The following is an 18,224-nucleotide window of genomic DNA, read 5'->3' as shown; positions in this document are numbered from 1 at the left end:
ATAAATAGCATTAGGGTAGACTAGAATGCCTACTATATAAGGTGCTGAAAGGACGGGAGATTTGAGTCCTGGGGATTCTACAGGGAAAAATCTCTTCAGGACTGGGAAATCATTGCAAATTTTCAGTTGTCAAATGCAATGTATAAGTCTAAATTAATGGGCATATCCTTTAACAAATTGCCTATATTCCTGTTTTGGTTTTTTTTCCTGTGTGGATTTAGGTCAGTATTCAGATACAGCTTTTTAATTCTATCGGAGCTCTTTAACTTAATTCCAAATGTTCTTGAATGGCAGAGGCAATTCAGTACATTTGTTTAAAATATTTCTACAACCTATGTATCTTACTATGTTAAAATAAACTAAATCTCAATACTCTGATTCTCATTCTTTCAACTAGTCCATAAAATGATAATCATTAAAGGGACACACATGAATAAAATTTCCTTACAGAGGGAACAGCATCACTTATAATATATTGATTGATAGCTCTCGTCCAATCTTTTTCAATATACATGCACTAATAGGCATTAGACTCTATATGTCATGTCATAATCTGACTTTTTTTCTCTTCATATCAAATCATAAACTTCCCAGGTCACTAAATATTATTTGCTTTTAAAGGGCTTTTAAAATTTTGTATATTATGCCATTATATGGATAAAGCATTAACCATAAAAGCTATGGAAAATATTATTTTGAAAAGAGCTCATAGAAGTGAAGAAACATTTTCTGAAAGGATCATCTTCTATAACTCTATTCCACCTGCCATCTTTATGAGAACCTTCCTCCCTCAAACTCACCTTCAAAGGCGTTTGCACTGAAAATTTTGCATTTCTAATGTGTTTTGGAAAACTGAAAAGGTTTAATGTGGTTTGGAAAATGTAATGTAACATTTAATTTTTTTTAAATATTCCCAAACCATGTGCAAAACTTTTCTTAAAGAATGTAGCCACATCTATCTGTGTAATTTATTCTTTGTGTTTATTATTCTTTTTTATTATAATAAAAGAAAATTTTGAGAAGAGAACAAAAAACCGTAGACCCACCACTCTGAAATAGTAAACTATAAATTACAACATCAGTGTTGGAAGCATTTTTCCAGATTATTAGAGTTTCGTTAATTCTCTTTTTTTTAATTTTTTTTTTTTTTTTGAGGAAGATAAGCACTGAGCTAACATCTGCCACCAATCCTCCTCTTTTTGCTGAGGAAGACTGGCCCTGTGCTAACATTCCTGCCCATCTTCCTCTACTTTATATGTGGGACGCCTGCCACAGCGTGGCTTAACAAGCGGTGCGTAGGTTCGCACCTGGGATACAAACTGGCAGCTCGCTGAAGTGGAATGTGTGAACTTAACCAGTGCACCACCGGGTTGGCCCCTTAATTATTATATATATATTTTTTTTAAAGATTTTCTTTTTCTCCCCAAAGCCCCCCGGTACATAGTTGTATATTTCATTGTGGGTCCTTCTAGTTGTGGCATGTGGGACGCTGCCTCAGCGTGGTCTGATGAGCAGTGCCATGTCCGCGCCCAGCATTCGAACCAACAAAACACTGGGCCGCCTGCAGCAGAGCGCGCGAACTTAACCACTCGGCCACGGGGCCAGCCCCTTAATTATTATTTTTAATGACTGCCTGATACTCCATCAAGTTCTTTTACCACATTTGACGATTCCTTTTTACCCGTTCCTTGTGTGTTCCTTTCAGTTTTATCTGCTAAGCCCTCACTGCAGTACGTGCATTATTTTAAGCATGCAGTTTTCTCCTCTACTTTAGGATCGTTTGCTTACTCTGTAGTTTCAGCAGTGGAATTTATTAGAAATGAGCTAAACTCATTAGAGTCCTTATTGCCCTTCATAAGAATATTTTCCCTTTTCATTTATAAATGGTATCAAAATAATACATTCTTATTTTCATATTGCTGTTTATGTTTTCTTTTGATTTTAAGCATTTTATATTCTTAATAGTAATCTCATTGATTTGTTAGGCAATATAAAATTTAGATTATTAAATATCTGTAATATATGTGGTCAGTAATCTTCAGCGAGCAGTGTTACATCTGATTTCTTGGTTGCATAGTTTTCAAAATCTTGACTTGTATTGGTAATTTTCTTTAAAAAAACTTTTAACAGAATTTTTGTTATCACATTATGATAAGTGATGAAGGAAATGATGCCTCAAATATATTTAATTATTAGAGCTCTATTATTTTGAAAAATTAATATTGACATAAACTAGATTCTACTTTATTGCCGTTCCTCATATCTTCTTTCAAAAGTTCATACATGGATATTGTCTAGGATTTTTAAGCCTAATTGTAAGTTAGAGTGCTAATTTATTTATCTGTTAAAAATAAGTTAACAGAATCCCAACCCCCTCTCCCCAGTGTGACTTATAGATTAGTTTGCATTATCCCTCTGCAGACTGCCCATTAGATGACTAGATTAGAGGAATCTTTAGGTCTATTCTCATTATGGAATAAAAGTCACTGTCAACTGGATAGGCTAACATATAGTAATGTTTAGATAATTAGGCTTGCAGTCTATTTTCTTATGAAGACATTTATTATCTAACATTGTTTTATATCATTACAGATTTAATTATAAAGGATCTATTTATCTTTCCATTTGCTATGAATTTTATGGGGGTGGTAATGGTTGTTGTTACATAATGTTTTCTCCTGGCACATATTATTTAGGATTTCTCTGCCTTACATAAGAGAACTAGTACATGCTCTGGAAGATATTTTTTAAATATAAGATTGCATTAAATTGAGAATCATGGTCCATTTCACATTTCTAAAGTAAAATCTCTGATTAGAAATGCACTCAAATAAGTTTTAAAATGTTTTATCTATAAAATCTGACTTTGGGGATTGTTTAGAATTTAGCCTGGTACCAGCTTTTCGTCATTTGCTTTTTTACCACGTCCGTCACTAACATCCGGCCTTTCCTCCACCGCCTCACTGTCAGCCTGACCAAAGCGAGGAGCCGAGTGAGGGCGCGGTTTCCAAAACCTGTGCTCTCATTAGCGTATTTAGAAAGAAACTCAAATGTAGTCAGTAAAATTAAAACCTTTTCTATTTGGAAGTATTTTATTGACATTAACGCTCTTCTTTTAACTCATATTTGTCAGAAAATTAGATCACTACTTTACAAAGATAGTTGTACAAACATAGAAAATCATATGGTATATTCCTGGTATTCTCAGAATTGCCTCTGAGACAGAAAACCATGATACAGACAGGAAACATATGGACGTGTAATCTGTTGTAATTCTTTTAACTATTGAGATTTGATGACCCAATGCCGTTTATCTCAGCTGCATAATCCTACCAATAAACTCATAATCGCACATCAATTACTGTAATTCCTAGACACTCTAAATTGTTCACCTGCTTTCTGGAGTTAAATTGACATTTGGCAGAAGAGTTAGAAATATTTAAATTCTCTTTATGCCATTTTATTAATTAAATTAAAACTTTAAAAAACAATTATTGAAAAACTCAAAATGAACCTCCAAACCCTATTTTATCTTTTCTTTTCTAGAAACTCATAGTAATTTGGAATTTTTATCCACCTATCTTAGCAAAGGAAGCATTTCTTCCTGGTTTGCTCTTACAAGAAGAATGGAAAATATTGTGTGTGTGGACTGACCACTTTCTTGCTTCAAATCATTCTGTAAGGTAGCAGATGCTCACCTTGCCCTCTCAGAGCACAGTGACTGTGCGTGTAATATGTTCCAGGTTTTTGTTTGGTTTCTCAGGAAAGAAGCTATGTACGTAAACTTAGAGAGTTCTGGGAAATTACCCACCCTTCTGTCCATCGTGCATGAGAAATGTCTTGCCCTACTCGACGACTTTTCAGCCGTTTCCTCTCTTTCAGCAAAGGAGCTATAGGCCCTCCCCTATCATGTGGATGGTCCAACTCTACTTAGATATATGTTCTAAACATAACAGACACAGAATTAAGGCATTTCCAGTGATGAAGTTGAAAGGAAAGTAGTAGGAATATAGGAACAGAAACAATTATAAAAATCTCTCAGAAATATTCCAATTAATGACTACTGTATAACACCTGTGTTCCCCTCTTAAGACCTCGTTGAAAATGTCCCAATTTATTTTATGTGCTATTTTCATCCTTTGCTGAAAAATTATTTCTATTATTATTTTGATGTAATAGTCATTGTTTTTATTCACCATTCCAATTTTTCCACTTAAATTCATAAAGAAGCACATTTTGAAATATACTTGCTTTAAATGTGATGATTTTCAAAAAGTTATTAAAATAACTTTAAATAAATAATTTTAGGAAATTAGTAAGAGAATATTTTAGGATTCTGGGGGAAATAGGCAGCAGAGAAATTTTACTAAATTTCATCCCCATCACTGTAATTGCTTCCCCATCACGGAATCTCCAAGATGGAAGGAATAAAGTCATTAAAGAGGGGTTTCAAGTCACTTGCTAAGATAATATAGTAGAAAGTTGGTGTGTCCTAACCAAATTATTTCCCTTTTCAGTTGTATAGGATCTGGAGTTCAGAAATAAACTGTAATATTAGAAGAAATGTGTTAATCTTTCAACATGTTATTGAAAATTCACAGAAAGCATATATAGCTGTTTTTTAAAAGTGCATATATATTCTCTGATAGGCAGAATTAATGAGACATTTTCTTTCCCCCATTTCTCCCTGGCCACCTCCTTTTTGCCTCCCCGCCCCCCTTTCTCTCTGCTGTGCCGAGTAATGCGATGATTAGACCAACAGGTGCCAGGAGTGCTGGAGCAGGCTGGCTTTGTGCCCACATGCGTACAGTGGAGATATTGTGTCACTCCAGGTTTTGGTGTACTGCTGTGTCCTTACGAGGGAAGGGATAACCCAGTTGAAATACATACTGCAACTCCTGAGGGATTAAGTGTGTTTCCTTTGCTTTATAGTTCAGAATTTTACAGTTTCTTTGTTTGGAACTTCTCAGATTGCTTAATGATTTCTCTGGCCCCTACCCCCAACGCCATTGTGACCAGATGTATATTATAGCACATTTGAACCACTGTAGATTTGCCAATTTTATTGCTCAACATGTGGTATAACCTTTTCTTTTCGAGTATCATATCATTCTTCTGTTGTGGTGTCCCAGATAAAGATGATTTTACTTATTTCTTGCCATTTAAAAATGTTCATGTTCTATTTTTTTTTAATAGTGGCATTTAAACTCTTTGTAGCATTTTAGGGAATTGTTTCAGAGGTCAAACTGTTGTCATATTATTTTATCACTGTTAGTGTTGTCAGTAAGCATGCCTATTTTGTTTTATATTTGCTGGGAATTTATGAATATGATAGTCTTGTGTCCATGTTAGATTATGGTCAAGTAGCACTAGTTGAGGAAAGATTTTCTGATCTTTTAAGCCCTAGTTTAAAAGGTGTTTTTTTAATTTTGCAATCTAAATAGTCGCTTCATGTTAGTAGCTTTTAGTGGGTTTTAATGCATTTATTTGTTGGTCTTCAGAACTAGCCTTCATAATTAACTATTTTTAAAATGGTTTTTGTTAAGATGGAATTGTAGTCCTTGGCAGCTGTTAGAGTAGAAATTCCTGTGAGCTTATTTGAAGTTTTTTTTGGAGGGCTCTTAACCTCACCCTGGACACCCCCTTTTATTGAACATGCTGGCTGAGGTGTGGGCTCCAAATCATGTGTATCAGGAGAAGAGACTGTTTTCTCTCTTTTCCAAATGCTAACCTTGTTCTAAAGTCAGGTGATGACATTGGGAGCTATGTGGGGTTTGGGGGAGAGGTAGGAATGGGGAAAAATTAATCCTGTGTAAGTATAGATGGAACTAATTCAGCTGCAAGACACAGGCTGAATATGCTGTAGAGAAAAGAGATAATGATGGAAGAGGTTTCCTAGGAGGTGGGAGGGAACAGGAGCGCCAGCACAGGTGGAGGGACTAGCCCGAGGTAGGAGAGAAGAAGAGGAGGTTGCCTACGTCGGTAGGGGTGATAGGAGGAACACGAGAAAGTGCCTGCTTAGAGGACTTGAGTGTTTACTAAAGCAGAAGGCCGTATCACGTATTAAAGGGAGCCAGTGGACGTAGAGGAGATGTCAGATTAGGTCCTGAGAGTGGACCAGATTTGAAATCCTCCTTGTGGAGAGGAGCCCATCAAGTTGACTAGAGATGTACATATTATAAGATTGCCAGGGAGCAGTTAAGAGCCCATTTGAAGTTGGCGATTATGAACTTGCAGTGAACCCTCTTGTCCTATAGGGTGGCTTTTTCCAGCATAGCTCTGCTGCTCAGGCACACACAGAGAAGAGTGTAATATAGGACAAACCCATGAGACCTGAGGTAATAACAGATGTGGCATAAGTACTATGGTGGGTCTGTCAGGCAGGGGGTAGGGTATGTGGGGAACTGCCACCATGCTGTCCCTGAGGACCTGAACATGAGATCAGAACACTTGGAGTGGGGCCTGTAAGAGGGCAAGAGCAAGAGAAGAGCCCAGAGAGGTCAAAAGGGACCAGACCTTTTATGAAGAGCTCTACAAGCCACGTCAGAGCGCCGAACCTTATTCCTTGGGCAGTGGGCAGCCATGGAAGAGTTTTGCATCTGAGAAGATCACTTTGACTGTTGTGTGAAAAGTTGGTAGGGGGAATCAGTACTGGAGGTAGGAAGTGCTTAGGAGGCGGTTGTAATCTAGGCAAAAGAAAATAGTAGCCTGGATTAAGGAAGTGGCATTGAGGATGGGGGGAAATGGGTGCGGTGTATTTGAGAAATATTTAGGATCAACAGTTTGTCTTCTGTGATTCTTTCTGGGGGAAAAAAGGTTCTAATTGGCTCCGGCTTCATTAATGTTGGTTTTATACTAGATTAGTGTAGTAATTCTTTATTAGTTAATCTAAAGGGGGTCTGTCCAGATTTTGTATCTATCCTTCAGATAGAATTTTTTATTACCTTTTTTTCCCTAAGTAGACAATACATGGTCTTTATAGACAATGGTAAAATACAAAAAGTAAAGAATAATAAAACACCCACATCTCTCTGCCCACAGACAAATATTGAAAATATTTTGATGTATTTTCCTTCCATCTTTTTTCAGAAAACTGTGAAAAATTGAGGTCTCTCTGGAGGGAGAAAGGGTGACCTATAGCACCTTTTCTGAAGCTAGTCAAAACCAGTGTGACTTTCTGAGTTTTCTTACGTATAGGATGTGGTACTTTGGGCCACTAATAAGTACTGGGTGACCTTTTAGACCTTTTTATTATCTTCATTTAAGGGCGAAGCCGTAAACTACAGCTTAATGAGAGATGACTTGAGTAATGTGTTTAGAGGAGAATGTTGCCCCAGTCACCACATGAGGTGAAAAGCCACTTGTGGTGAATGCTGGAGCACACATGCATTCGTTATTTCAACCGCCTCCTAGGGAAAAATCAATGAGGACAAGGAGTCTTAATTTGTTTATTCTAGGTATGGCAATAGGGCATTGGTAACAAGGAAAGAGTAATGGCTGACGGGTATCTTAACTGATTTGTAAGCTGAAGTAATGGTATGTGGGATCCTGCTGGATAAGGTGTCTCTCCCTGAGCTTTATTTATTTATTTTTTTAACATCTCTTTTAACTTGGTCTGAGATTGATTGAGATATTATCTTGGACCTTGGAAGCTGTGAGCCATATTGGAATGACAAACACTTGTTGACAGCTTTGAGAAGATGGATGGAAAAACAAACTCCAACAAGGTTCACAAGTTTGTTTTTCTATTGAGTTTTTAGAAGAATGTTGCTGTCATTATTTAGCATAGGGAAAGAAAAAGTTGCACCTTGTTATCAAGTTCAATATTTTCTGAGCCTGACTTACAAACGTCTCTAGAATATATCTTCTTTTTGCATAGGGTATAATTAATCAAAGCAGGAATAAGAGGTTCGTCACAGGCCAAATTATATCTATCCACTTTTGTCATTTAGCTGTGTCATTTTAGCTCACAAAATTCAATAATATCAGAAGTATATATCATCTGTTAGAAGGATTAGTAAACATATTTTATATCTGCCTGTCATCTCTGGAATAATAATGATTATCTACTAATACAAAAAACATGGTATAAGAGAAAAGCAAAAATCTCAATAGGCACCTAATAAATGTTTATCCATTGGTATAATAATGTCCTCTCTCTTGATCATATGACTATGAGGAGAAAAAAGTGATCCATTTACTACTTTATTAAATAGATAGAACTACTAAATTGATTCCCAAACTGATTATGAGACAAAGATTAATATAAATTATTTATTATGTTTATGTGGATTAATGCCTTTCAGATACATAAACTACCATAGGCAACTTATTTTATAAGTATGACATGAAATATGAAATATTATAAGTATGACATGAAATAAGTATGAAATGAAATGATTTGGGGTCGTTAGCTTTACAGTGAGTTATAAATAATTTCACTGATGTGTGTACCTAACATCTTCCTTTTTTCTTGTGGTAATAGAATTTTTCTTTCCTGTAGAAAAAATAATACTTATGCTTTGAGTGGAAACTGTGTCATTGTGTCTCTCCACCAGCACTCTCCCCACGCTCACAGGGTAGTCATCTCATCTCCTGGCCACGATGATTCATGGCCATGATGGTTCTGGACTTTTCCTTTGAAGCTATCAGGAAATAAACTCTGCTAGGGTTGCCAGGAGGGTGAGAGTGTGGTGAAGCCAGTGCCATTTTGCCTGCTTCACGGAAAGAGCCTGCATCTAGGACTATGCCAAGCAGATTCAAGAGATGGAAAGGGCCAGAATCATGACAGCACATTTGACATTGAATCTAGTAATTCCTAAAAGTAGGTATGACCCTATTGTAAGGGATAAAGCCCTATTTTTCTTTGAGCCAATTTTGGTTGTATTGCTACCATTTGCAACCCCAAGAGCCTGAGTAACATAACAGATCACAGAGTTGCTGGAGGTTAAGAAAGTTGAAGGTGTATGACTGATTGGGAGGAAGATGGTGAGGGAGGGAACAGTAATAAAAAAGGAAAAGCTTAAAATTAAAAGATTCCAAAAGATGGATGAATTTTTATGAGGAAAAGCGACTGAGAGAAAAACTTCTTTTGACAATGTAGCGTAGACAGAAAATAAGTTGTTTGCTAAAGGAAAAAGCAAGGTGTTATTCGCTTCTGTCCAACACATTGCCCTAATGTTTGAAATTCTTATAGTCTTCATGTATTAGGATGCTGGAGCCAAGAGGTATAGACCCCTATAGGATTGACTGAAACTGGAGAGGGCAGAGGTGGAGCCTTGGACGTAACTTGACCCGAGGAATTAATGTTGGGTCTCTCCTCCACTTCCCTTGTATCCTACTCCATGGCCACAGGCAACCTATAAGAAAGGAGGACGTATTTTCCTGGGATTGGTTTGTAAAATCCCAGGGAAGGACTCTTGTGGCCCAGTTTGAATCAGATCCCCACTCTGTGAACCAGTCACTGTGTCCAGGCTTGGGGAAGAGACTGGGTTATATGGCCATTTGAGACCCAGTGAGCAACCCTTCTAAAAGAAGCGGGTGGAGCCCAAGCCTGGCCCCTGAATCAGTGTGGCCTGAGCAGCTGTCCAAATTGTGTTCGCTACAGCGTATTACTTCTGATGGTATTCAAAGTAGTGAGGACATAGGGCAAAGGGGGCAGAACAGTATATTGTAAGTGTTGGTAATACTGCATTTGTATTTTGTTTTCAACACAAGTTGCAGGAGTTGACTTCAGAAGTAGTTGGAGACAACTGAAATGATAATAACATTATGCAAACAAATTATTGTAAAGCACAGGAAAAAAATGTGAATAGACTAAAGCCAGCTATATGTTCTGAAGTGTTTAAATTTCTCATCTAAATACACTATGCTTTATGTTTTGGAAATGTGGTTTAAATATCTAAACGAAAGCAGTAAACCTAACTGAAAGGCATTAAAAACAGAAAACAGTAGCTTAATGAGCTCTGGTACCCTGGTGCTACGAAGAATTGTCAAGCCCTCACTGAAATGAACCGTAAGTCTTGGTTAGCATGCTATTTCCACGCAGATGTTGGTTGTTCTGGTAAATTTAAGCATTCATGGGAGTCAGCAGCTACTGCCAGGTTATGGCATTGTGGAGTTCACTTGCTGCGTTCTAGACATCAGTTCCCATCTCTGGATGGCTGACTTGCCAGAAATGTAGAAAAGATAATGTCTTTTTTCATCCAGTTGAAATAACTTATTAGAATTTCTGAGCTAAGTGTGTGTGCGTGTGTGCGCTCACACAAACTTGAGAACTGCCAAGATAGTTATTTACACAAGAGTTTCTGTGTTATATTAGATAACACTTTACCAGCCTTTAAAATAGCATGATTTGTAATCGGAATCCTCATCACTCCTGTGAAATTAAATTAATAGGTCATGAAGGAAATATTATTTTAAATGCCTATAGAATGTGTTTGAATATTGAGGCAGGGAGGGAATGTGAACAGACAGAACATTTTAATTACATGTAACAGACTAATTCAACGAAGAATATAGATTCTTATAGGCTAAGAATTTTCGACGCTTATAAATTATATAACATTTTAAAATGAGTGTAAGGCAATCTACAAATATACACATTTATTGCACTAATGGTTCATTTAATAAGTTATTTATTGAGTGCCTATTTGCATAATTCTCTTTAACATTATGAATTATAAATTCACATATCTCAGGAAGTCTGCCCTTTAGATTGTTAGATTGAAAAGTTAAATACTTTTAAATAGTGGCACTGTTGAGAGTAATAGAGAAAAGGCCTGTATCAGTTAGAGTTTGGTCAGAATGTCAGAACCACTGTGAGTGATAGAAGGGATCTATTAAAGGGATTAGGCCTCATGCAATCCTGGGAGTTAAGCAGTCTCTGTAGTGCCGTCGCCTCTGTACCCGGTGCTGGGCCTGAAGTAAGTAAGCAGAGCCATCAGCCAGGGAAGTAGAGGAGAGCAAGACAAGGTGGAATCTGCAAGGATGCGCTGAAACTCGAGAACAAACTGAGGCACGTGTTCTTGTCTCCTCCAAGCGTACCACTTTGATGATGCGAGTGCCCTTCAGAAGAGCTGGTGCACTTCTCCCTGGAGTAGCGCATAGGCTGAGAAACTGAGTGAGTTCAGGCATCAGCTGCAGCCCAAGGAGACCTGGCAGGAGCTGGAGAAGCTGCAGGCCCAGTGTCACTCCAGGCCAACAAAACAAACCAACAGATCCACAATTGTATGTGAGCTGCAATCGTGCCTGACCAACTTTCCAAGTGTAAACCTGGCTGCTGCTTCATTTCCACCTCCCAGATCTCATGCAAGCTTCTGTGGTTATCTCTAATCTGTGCACGAGAAGGAATTCCGGGCAATGTAGTTCCAGGTTAGCTAAATTGACACAACACAAAGCCATCACTGTTTACACCTTTTGGCTTGGCACCCAGATGCACCTTTCAGTCATACTTAATTTCCAAATAAAGCAAAAAATAGCAAAATTGTGTTTATGCCAAACAGGATGAAATTATCCCTCTTACAACCAAACATGTCACTAATCCACTCCCCAAAAGAGAATGCGGAGTCTTTTTATTCATCTTTGAGTGATGTTCTCTTCAAGCTGAGTCACAGTCCCCCTTGATATTGTATAACTTAAATACAGTCATGAGCCACATAATGGCATTTTGGTCAATGACAGACCACATGTACAATGGTGGTCCCATAAGATTAGTACTGTAGCCTAGGTGTGTCATAGGCTAGACCATCTAAGTTTGTGTAAGTGCTGTAGGGGAGGAAGAAATTTTCCTCTACGCTTCTAGATTCTTCTGGCTAGTCTAAGAATTAAATTGACAGGAGACAGATTAAACAAGAGAAAAACAAGTTTAATAACATATATATGTGAGAGAAACCTCGGAAAACTGAGTAACTCACCAAAATGCCCAAAGCCCTCACCTTAAATACCGTCCTCAGCTAAAGACAAAATATGTTAGAGGTGGGGAGAGTCAGGGCCTTGAAAGGGAAGGCAGGCAATTCACAGGTGGGTGAAAAGGAGCAAATGTTTGGAGAACGAGTGTTTGGCCACACAGAAACAGAAGACACAGCGGGGAGCCCCACACACAGGCTTTTCTAGGTTCCTTCCTGTCTACTACCTAGTTCATGTTGTGCTAAGGTGATAGCTCACTTGCTGACACAGCCTATTTTATCTGAATTCTTTTAGGCGATTAAGGGGGAGTTAACAAGAAAAACTTTGTAAGTCTTGTTTCTTAAAAATAATCAGCCTAAAATAATCCTCATGTTAAAGAGACACATTTTGGGGTGGCGAATTTTGTTCCCCTTCTCTACATTCTGTGTTGTTCATGCAGTGACAAAATTGCCTAACGATGCATTTCTCAGCATGTGTCCCCACCGTTAAGCGGCTATGACTGTACTAAGACATGAGATTAAGTACTGTTAGCATATATTCAATGGTAGGAGAATGAGAGAAAGGAATAAAAAGTTTGGTTTAAATATGCAAACATATTTAATCAAAATAAGAAAAAATACTCAGAACTATTTTCTTGTTTCTGCAACTGGTCACAGAGTCATAGCTGTTCTTTATAACCACCTTCTGCTGCTAACCTTTCCATATTCTTTTTGTCCTTGGCAAGCCCCTTGGCTTGAGTTCCTTGTCACATGAGATGACCCAAAACTTTGTTCTTGAAGGGTCTAGAACTGAAACTGTTATACACTGCTGATAGGAACGTAAAACAGCAATGCACTTTGTGAAACAGTTTGATGGTTTCTTAAGTAGTTTAAACATACATCTACTTTGTAATTCACTCTGGTGCATTTACCTATAAGAAATAAAAGCATATGCTCATAAAAAGACTTGTACACAGATATTCATAGCTTTTTTGTAATAACAAAAAACTGGAAACAACCCAAATATCCATCAGCAAGTGAATGGATGTAGAAATTGTGGTATTACTGTATAATGGGATGTTACTCAACGATAAAAAGGGATGAACTATTGATAAACTCAGCAATATGATAAATCTCAAAATAATTATGTCAAGTGAAGGAAATCCTGACCAAAAGAGTGCATATTATATGATTCCATTTAAATAAAAGTCTAGAGATTGCAAAAATCTGTAGGGATGCAAAGTAGTTCAGGGCTGGCTGAGGCTGAGAGGCAGACAGGTGGGTGAGAGAGGGATTACAACCAGGTGTGACAAAACCTTTGGGAGTGATGGATATGTGCAGTATCTTGATTGTGATGATAGCTTCATGGGTATATATGTTTGTCAAAACTTACCAAATTATGTACTTTAAATATATGCAGGTTATTGTGTATCAGTTGTGCATCAGTAAAGCTAAAAAAAAAAAAGATTGAACCTAAAAATGGGCAATCTGTATTTGTGTGTGTGTGTGTGAGAGAGAGAGAGAGGAAGATTTGCCCTGAGCTAACATCTGTTGCCAGTCTTCCTCTGTTCTGTATGTGAGATGCTGCCCCAGCATGGCTGACGAGTAGTGTAGGTCCACACCTGGGATCTGAAGCCGCGAACCTGGGCCACTGAAGCGGAACACACTGAACTTAATCACAACGCCGCCCGGTCAGCCTCGGACAATCTATATTTTTATTTACCAACTAGAGTGACACTGCTATGGTGTGAAATCACAACAGATTTATTCACTTGATTTGCTACCTTTTTAATTATATAATTCTTGACAGGTGTTTATTTTAATTGCATTATTTCAATTTCACATAAGGTGCAACCACGTTTCCAAGTGGTTCAGACAAGTGTCATGGGGATTGAAAGGAGGTAGGGATCACATTAAATCAGAGGTTTAGGCTTCAGTTTGGGTAGTTGAACTTGACCTTAGTCTTGAAAGAAAGGTCACATTTGTTAGGTGAAGATTTGGGCGATGTCAGTCTAATCAATGGGTGCAGACGTAGGTGAGAAATGGGCAGAAGTCCTTTACATGGTGAGTCCTCACAGCAATTTTGTTAGAGGAGTTATTCTCATTTGCTGCTGAGGAAACTAAGGCTCTAGACACTAAATATTTCTTCCAACCTCAGAGTTAGAAACTGGCTAAATCTCCAACTCCTGAGGGCCCTTAGCTGTGTTCGTAAGACAATGACAAGTGTGACAGAGGGGTAGAAATAAAGTAAGTGGTATGGTTGGAAATAGTGGTGGGGTTAGATCGGGGAGGCCTTCAAACAATGTAACATTTAAAGAGTTTCGACTTTCAAAGTCTGTTGGGGAATGAGCAATGAGGAGACCATTAATTTTTTTTTTTTTGAGGAAGATTAGCCCTGAGCTAACTGCTGCCAATCCTCCTCTTTTTGCTGAGGAAGACTGGCCCTGAGCTAACATCCATGCCCATCTTCCTCTACTTTATATGTGGGACGCCTACCACAGCATGGTGTGCCAAGCAGTACCATGTCCGCACCCGGGATCCGAACCGGTGAACCCTGGGCCGCCAAAGCGGAACGTGCACACTTAACCACTGCGCTACCGGGCTGGCCCCTCCATTAAATATTTTTGAGCAAATAGTTTTATGATGATTCAGTAGTCCAAATTATCAGGAAGTCCAAATTATCAGGACTTGGTGATGAATTGAATATAGTTGGCCAATGAATAGAAGAAATCAAAGTTGCTTCTAAAGATTTTGTTATGAGTTGTAAGAGAAAAGGTTGTATATTTGACAAATAATGAACTCTGGAGAGGTACCTGATTTTCAGGGAAGGGTGTTGAGTTCAGTTTGGGACACAGTGAATTTGTGATTATTTTAAAACATCCAAATGAAAAACACCAGCAATCAAGTGACATTACAAAATCAGAGCTCAGGAGAAAAGTTAGGGCTGCACACGTACTGGTTTTACTTAAAGATAGGAGAGGGGTGCAGAGGGCTGGGGTCTGCACTGTGGGCAAGGCGCATGTGTTAGAGGGTAAAGGAGGGTGTTGGTTCCTCTTCCTCTCCGCTGCCACATCTGCTCTTCAGGCCCTCATCATCCCTCCCCCAGGCCATTACAGTCTGTTTTGTCAAAACCATCCTTCAAGTGGCAGTCATAGTGATCTATCCAAAATCCATCTCCCACACGAGAGTCATGGCCCATGAGCGTGGCATGTGAAGCTGTCTGTGATCTGACTCTCTGCCTGCCTCCGGAGCTCCATCACCAGCCGGCCAGCAACACTGATAGTAAGGGTAGTTAAAATATCATCACCCAGCCCCTTCTATCTGCCAAGTGTTATACTGTATATCAGTATCTTCTTCATTCTTACATCAACCTTGCAACTTATGTATTGGTATCGTCATTTTACAGGTGAGGAAACTGGGTTTCAGACAAGGTTACACAGCCATGAGTAAGTGATGCAATCGAAGTGTAGCCCTGATTTCTCTATCCACAAAGCCCTTAGCCTCTGTGCTACGCTGCGTTCTTTCTAAGCACGTCATGACATTTCTGCCTCGCATGCCTTTCTTTCTGCATGCTTCCCTGTGTCCAGCGCGCTCTTCCCTCCCCTCCAGTCCCCTCAAGTCATCTGACTCCTGCTGAATCCTGAAGCCCACTTAAGAGTGCTTGAAGGATATTTTTCCTGCCTCCCTAGCTGGTTCAGAGCCCGTAATCTTTTGCACATTTCTCTTTCCTTGTACTATACACATTATTATAATTATCTGGGTTCTTATATCCCAGTCTTTCCATTAGATTAGGGGTCAGCAAACTTTTTTCTGAAAAGGACCAGATAGTAAACATTTTAGGTTTTCTAGGCCATATCATCTCTGTTACAGCTACCCAACTCTGCCATTGTGGTATGAAAGCATCCATAGCAATATGTAGACACATGAGTGTGGCTGAATTCCAATAAAACTCTGTTTATGAACACTGAAATCTCACTTTCATATAATTGTCACATGTCACAAAATATTCGTCTTTTGGTTTTTCTTTTTTAATCATTAAAAAAAAATGTAAGGACCCGCCCCATGGCCAAGTGGTTAACATTCCACACGCTCTGCTTCGGCAGCCCAGGGTTCGTGGGGTCGGATCCCAGTGCTGTCCTACACTTGTCAGCCATGCTGTGGAGGCATCCCACATACAAAGTAGCGGAAGACTGGCACAGATGTTAGCTCAGGGTTAATCTTCCTCAAGCAGAAAAACAGAGGAAGATTGGCAACAGGTGTTAGCTCAGGGCAAATCTTCCTCACACACACAAAAAACGTGAACAGCATTCTCAGCTCGTGGGCCGTACAAAAACAGCTGCAGGCTGGATGTGGTCCATGAGCTCTAGTTTGCTGATCCCTGCATTAGAGTGAATTTCTTGCAAGCAGGTACTGAATTGAATTAACCGTTGTGTCCTCATTGGATGGCCTTTGGTAAGTGCTCAGGAAATTGTGTTGACTAAATAATGAGCCTAAAGAGGAGCATGGGGAGAATGTAGAATTAGGAGAACTGCTCTTAAGTAGTGTATCCAAGTCAAGAGAGGACTGTGTTTCAAAAAGGGAGGGGATTAGTCTAGGGATTTATCCTGCAGGAGTAACTGCATACATAAGCAGATACATGTTTAGGGATGTTTATAATACAGAGTGATGAAGAACAACCTGAACCTTCATCTCTATGGGATTGGTTTATGATATATCTGTAAAGTGAACTCCTCTGCAATCGATAAAAAGAGTAGCTGCCACAGTTGCTTGCAACAGAATCCAGTTCAAAAAAGCCACCTGGAGAATGAGCACTGCCCTCTCCTAATCGGGGGCTTCTCATGGAGTCACGGCCTCGGGTAGAGCAGATCAGGCAGTGCACATTCCCTGACGTTTAGTTTCTTACTCTGACTACAACCACATTGCTGGGCTGCAGTTGTAGCCAGGAAGCTCTGAAAACCCAGACTCAGCTGACATTTCCTTTTACAATGCCTGTAAAATGCTTAACATGCATAGCCCATCCTTACTAAAGGTCAGCCATCTGAAAGAGTGTCTGTTATTCTCATAATTCCTATATATAATACATGCTCTCTTATGCTGTTGTGGGAATAGTAGTGGTGATTATTGGTGTGTGGTTTTATTTCAGGGGTCTGAGAATACCAGACACCCAACCATTGGCTAAATGGGCAACAGGACAGTCCTTAGAGCCAGGTGTGAGACCGTAGGCTTGCCAAATGACAGGGAATCCTCACTGAGCATGACTCTACCCAGAGTGCTCTGAGTGAACACAGTAACTCGAAGCGAATGAAAGAAGAAAAAAATCGCTTTATTAGAAGATATCATTGTGTTTAGGGATATTAAAACATTGTAAAAAAAAAAAAAAAGTAAAGACAGTCGAGTACCATAGGTTAAGGAGAAAGGAAACATATGTCAGATTTTTTATAAAATGAAGGGAAAGACGTCTTACCAGATGTCTTAACCTATAAAGTCTAAATTCTCAAATAGTTCAGGATAAAATTTTCTTTCATGTTAACATTTACGTATTAGTAAATAGTACTAGGTGATTTTATAAAATAAACAAAATGTTACTTTATTTCTCGACTTATCTTTTAGCCCTAGTACCTCTTTTTCTGACATTTATAGAACACCTATTGAATACAACTCCCTGACAGAGACCTACGGCTCATAAGACCTGAGTAAGAAATGATCCTTATCACTTGGAGAGACGCAGACCAGATAGTTCCAAAATCTGTTAAATACATTTTCTTGAAAAAGATTTCATGGTTAGATAAGTTTGGGAAACGCTGGCTAAGCGATGTTAATTAGATTTCCCGGAGCCTGAATTATACTCATGTGATTGGACCTTGGAGATGTTCTTTTCAGGGCAGCTCCATGACTGTTAGAGAACATAGTTGGGGAAGTACTGACTTAAGCCTTCAACTGAATTCTCATTTCTTCTCGTTTCATCTACTGATTTGCTTCAAGCCCATTTAGTCAAAGGCATTCTCAATAATAACCTCATCAGCACATCTTTTGAAGACTCTCTTGTACCAAAAAAGGTGACGGGTAAGAGACATTGATAACAAATTTAAGAACGTCTTGTGCAGTTTGTCAAGGCTTTGGAAAGTGAATTTTGATGATCCCCTGGACCTTGTCCTTTAACAGATAAACGGGAAACAGTCCTTCATTGTTAGGGTGACCAGACCAATATATCGTCCAAACTGGGGTGCTTCAAGAGCGAAGGAGTTGCTGTTAATGCTGCTGGGGCCACAGGTGTGAAGGAGAACTCTCCAGGCAGTGAGGGATGGCTGCCCTACTCGAGGCATAACCTCATGGTTCGTG

General features: G+C 38.9%; 1 protein-coding gene across 1 annotated transcript in view; it reads left to right on the top strand.

Annotated features, from left to right (window-relative positions):
* COX10 (cytochrome c oxidase assembly factor heme A:farnesyltransferase COX10) overlaps positions 1-18,224 on the top strand; it is a 126,448-nt gene that overhangs the window by 70,285 nt on the left and 37,939 nt on the right. The gene's annotated exons all lie outside the window — the stretch shown is intronic.

Source organism: Equus asinus, chromosome 13 (assembly GCF_041296235.1).
Source record: "Equus asinus isolate D_3611 breed Donkey chromosome 13, EquAss-T2T_v2, whole genome shotgun sequence".
Lineage (NCBI taxonomy): Eukaryota > Metazoa > Chordata > Mammalia > Perissodactyla > Equidae > Equus > Equus asinus.
The sequence above is the reverse complement of the archived record's forward strand: the minus strand, read 5'-3'. Positions and strand labels throughout refer to the sequence as shown.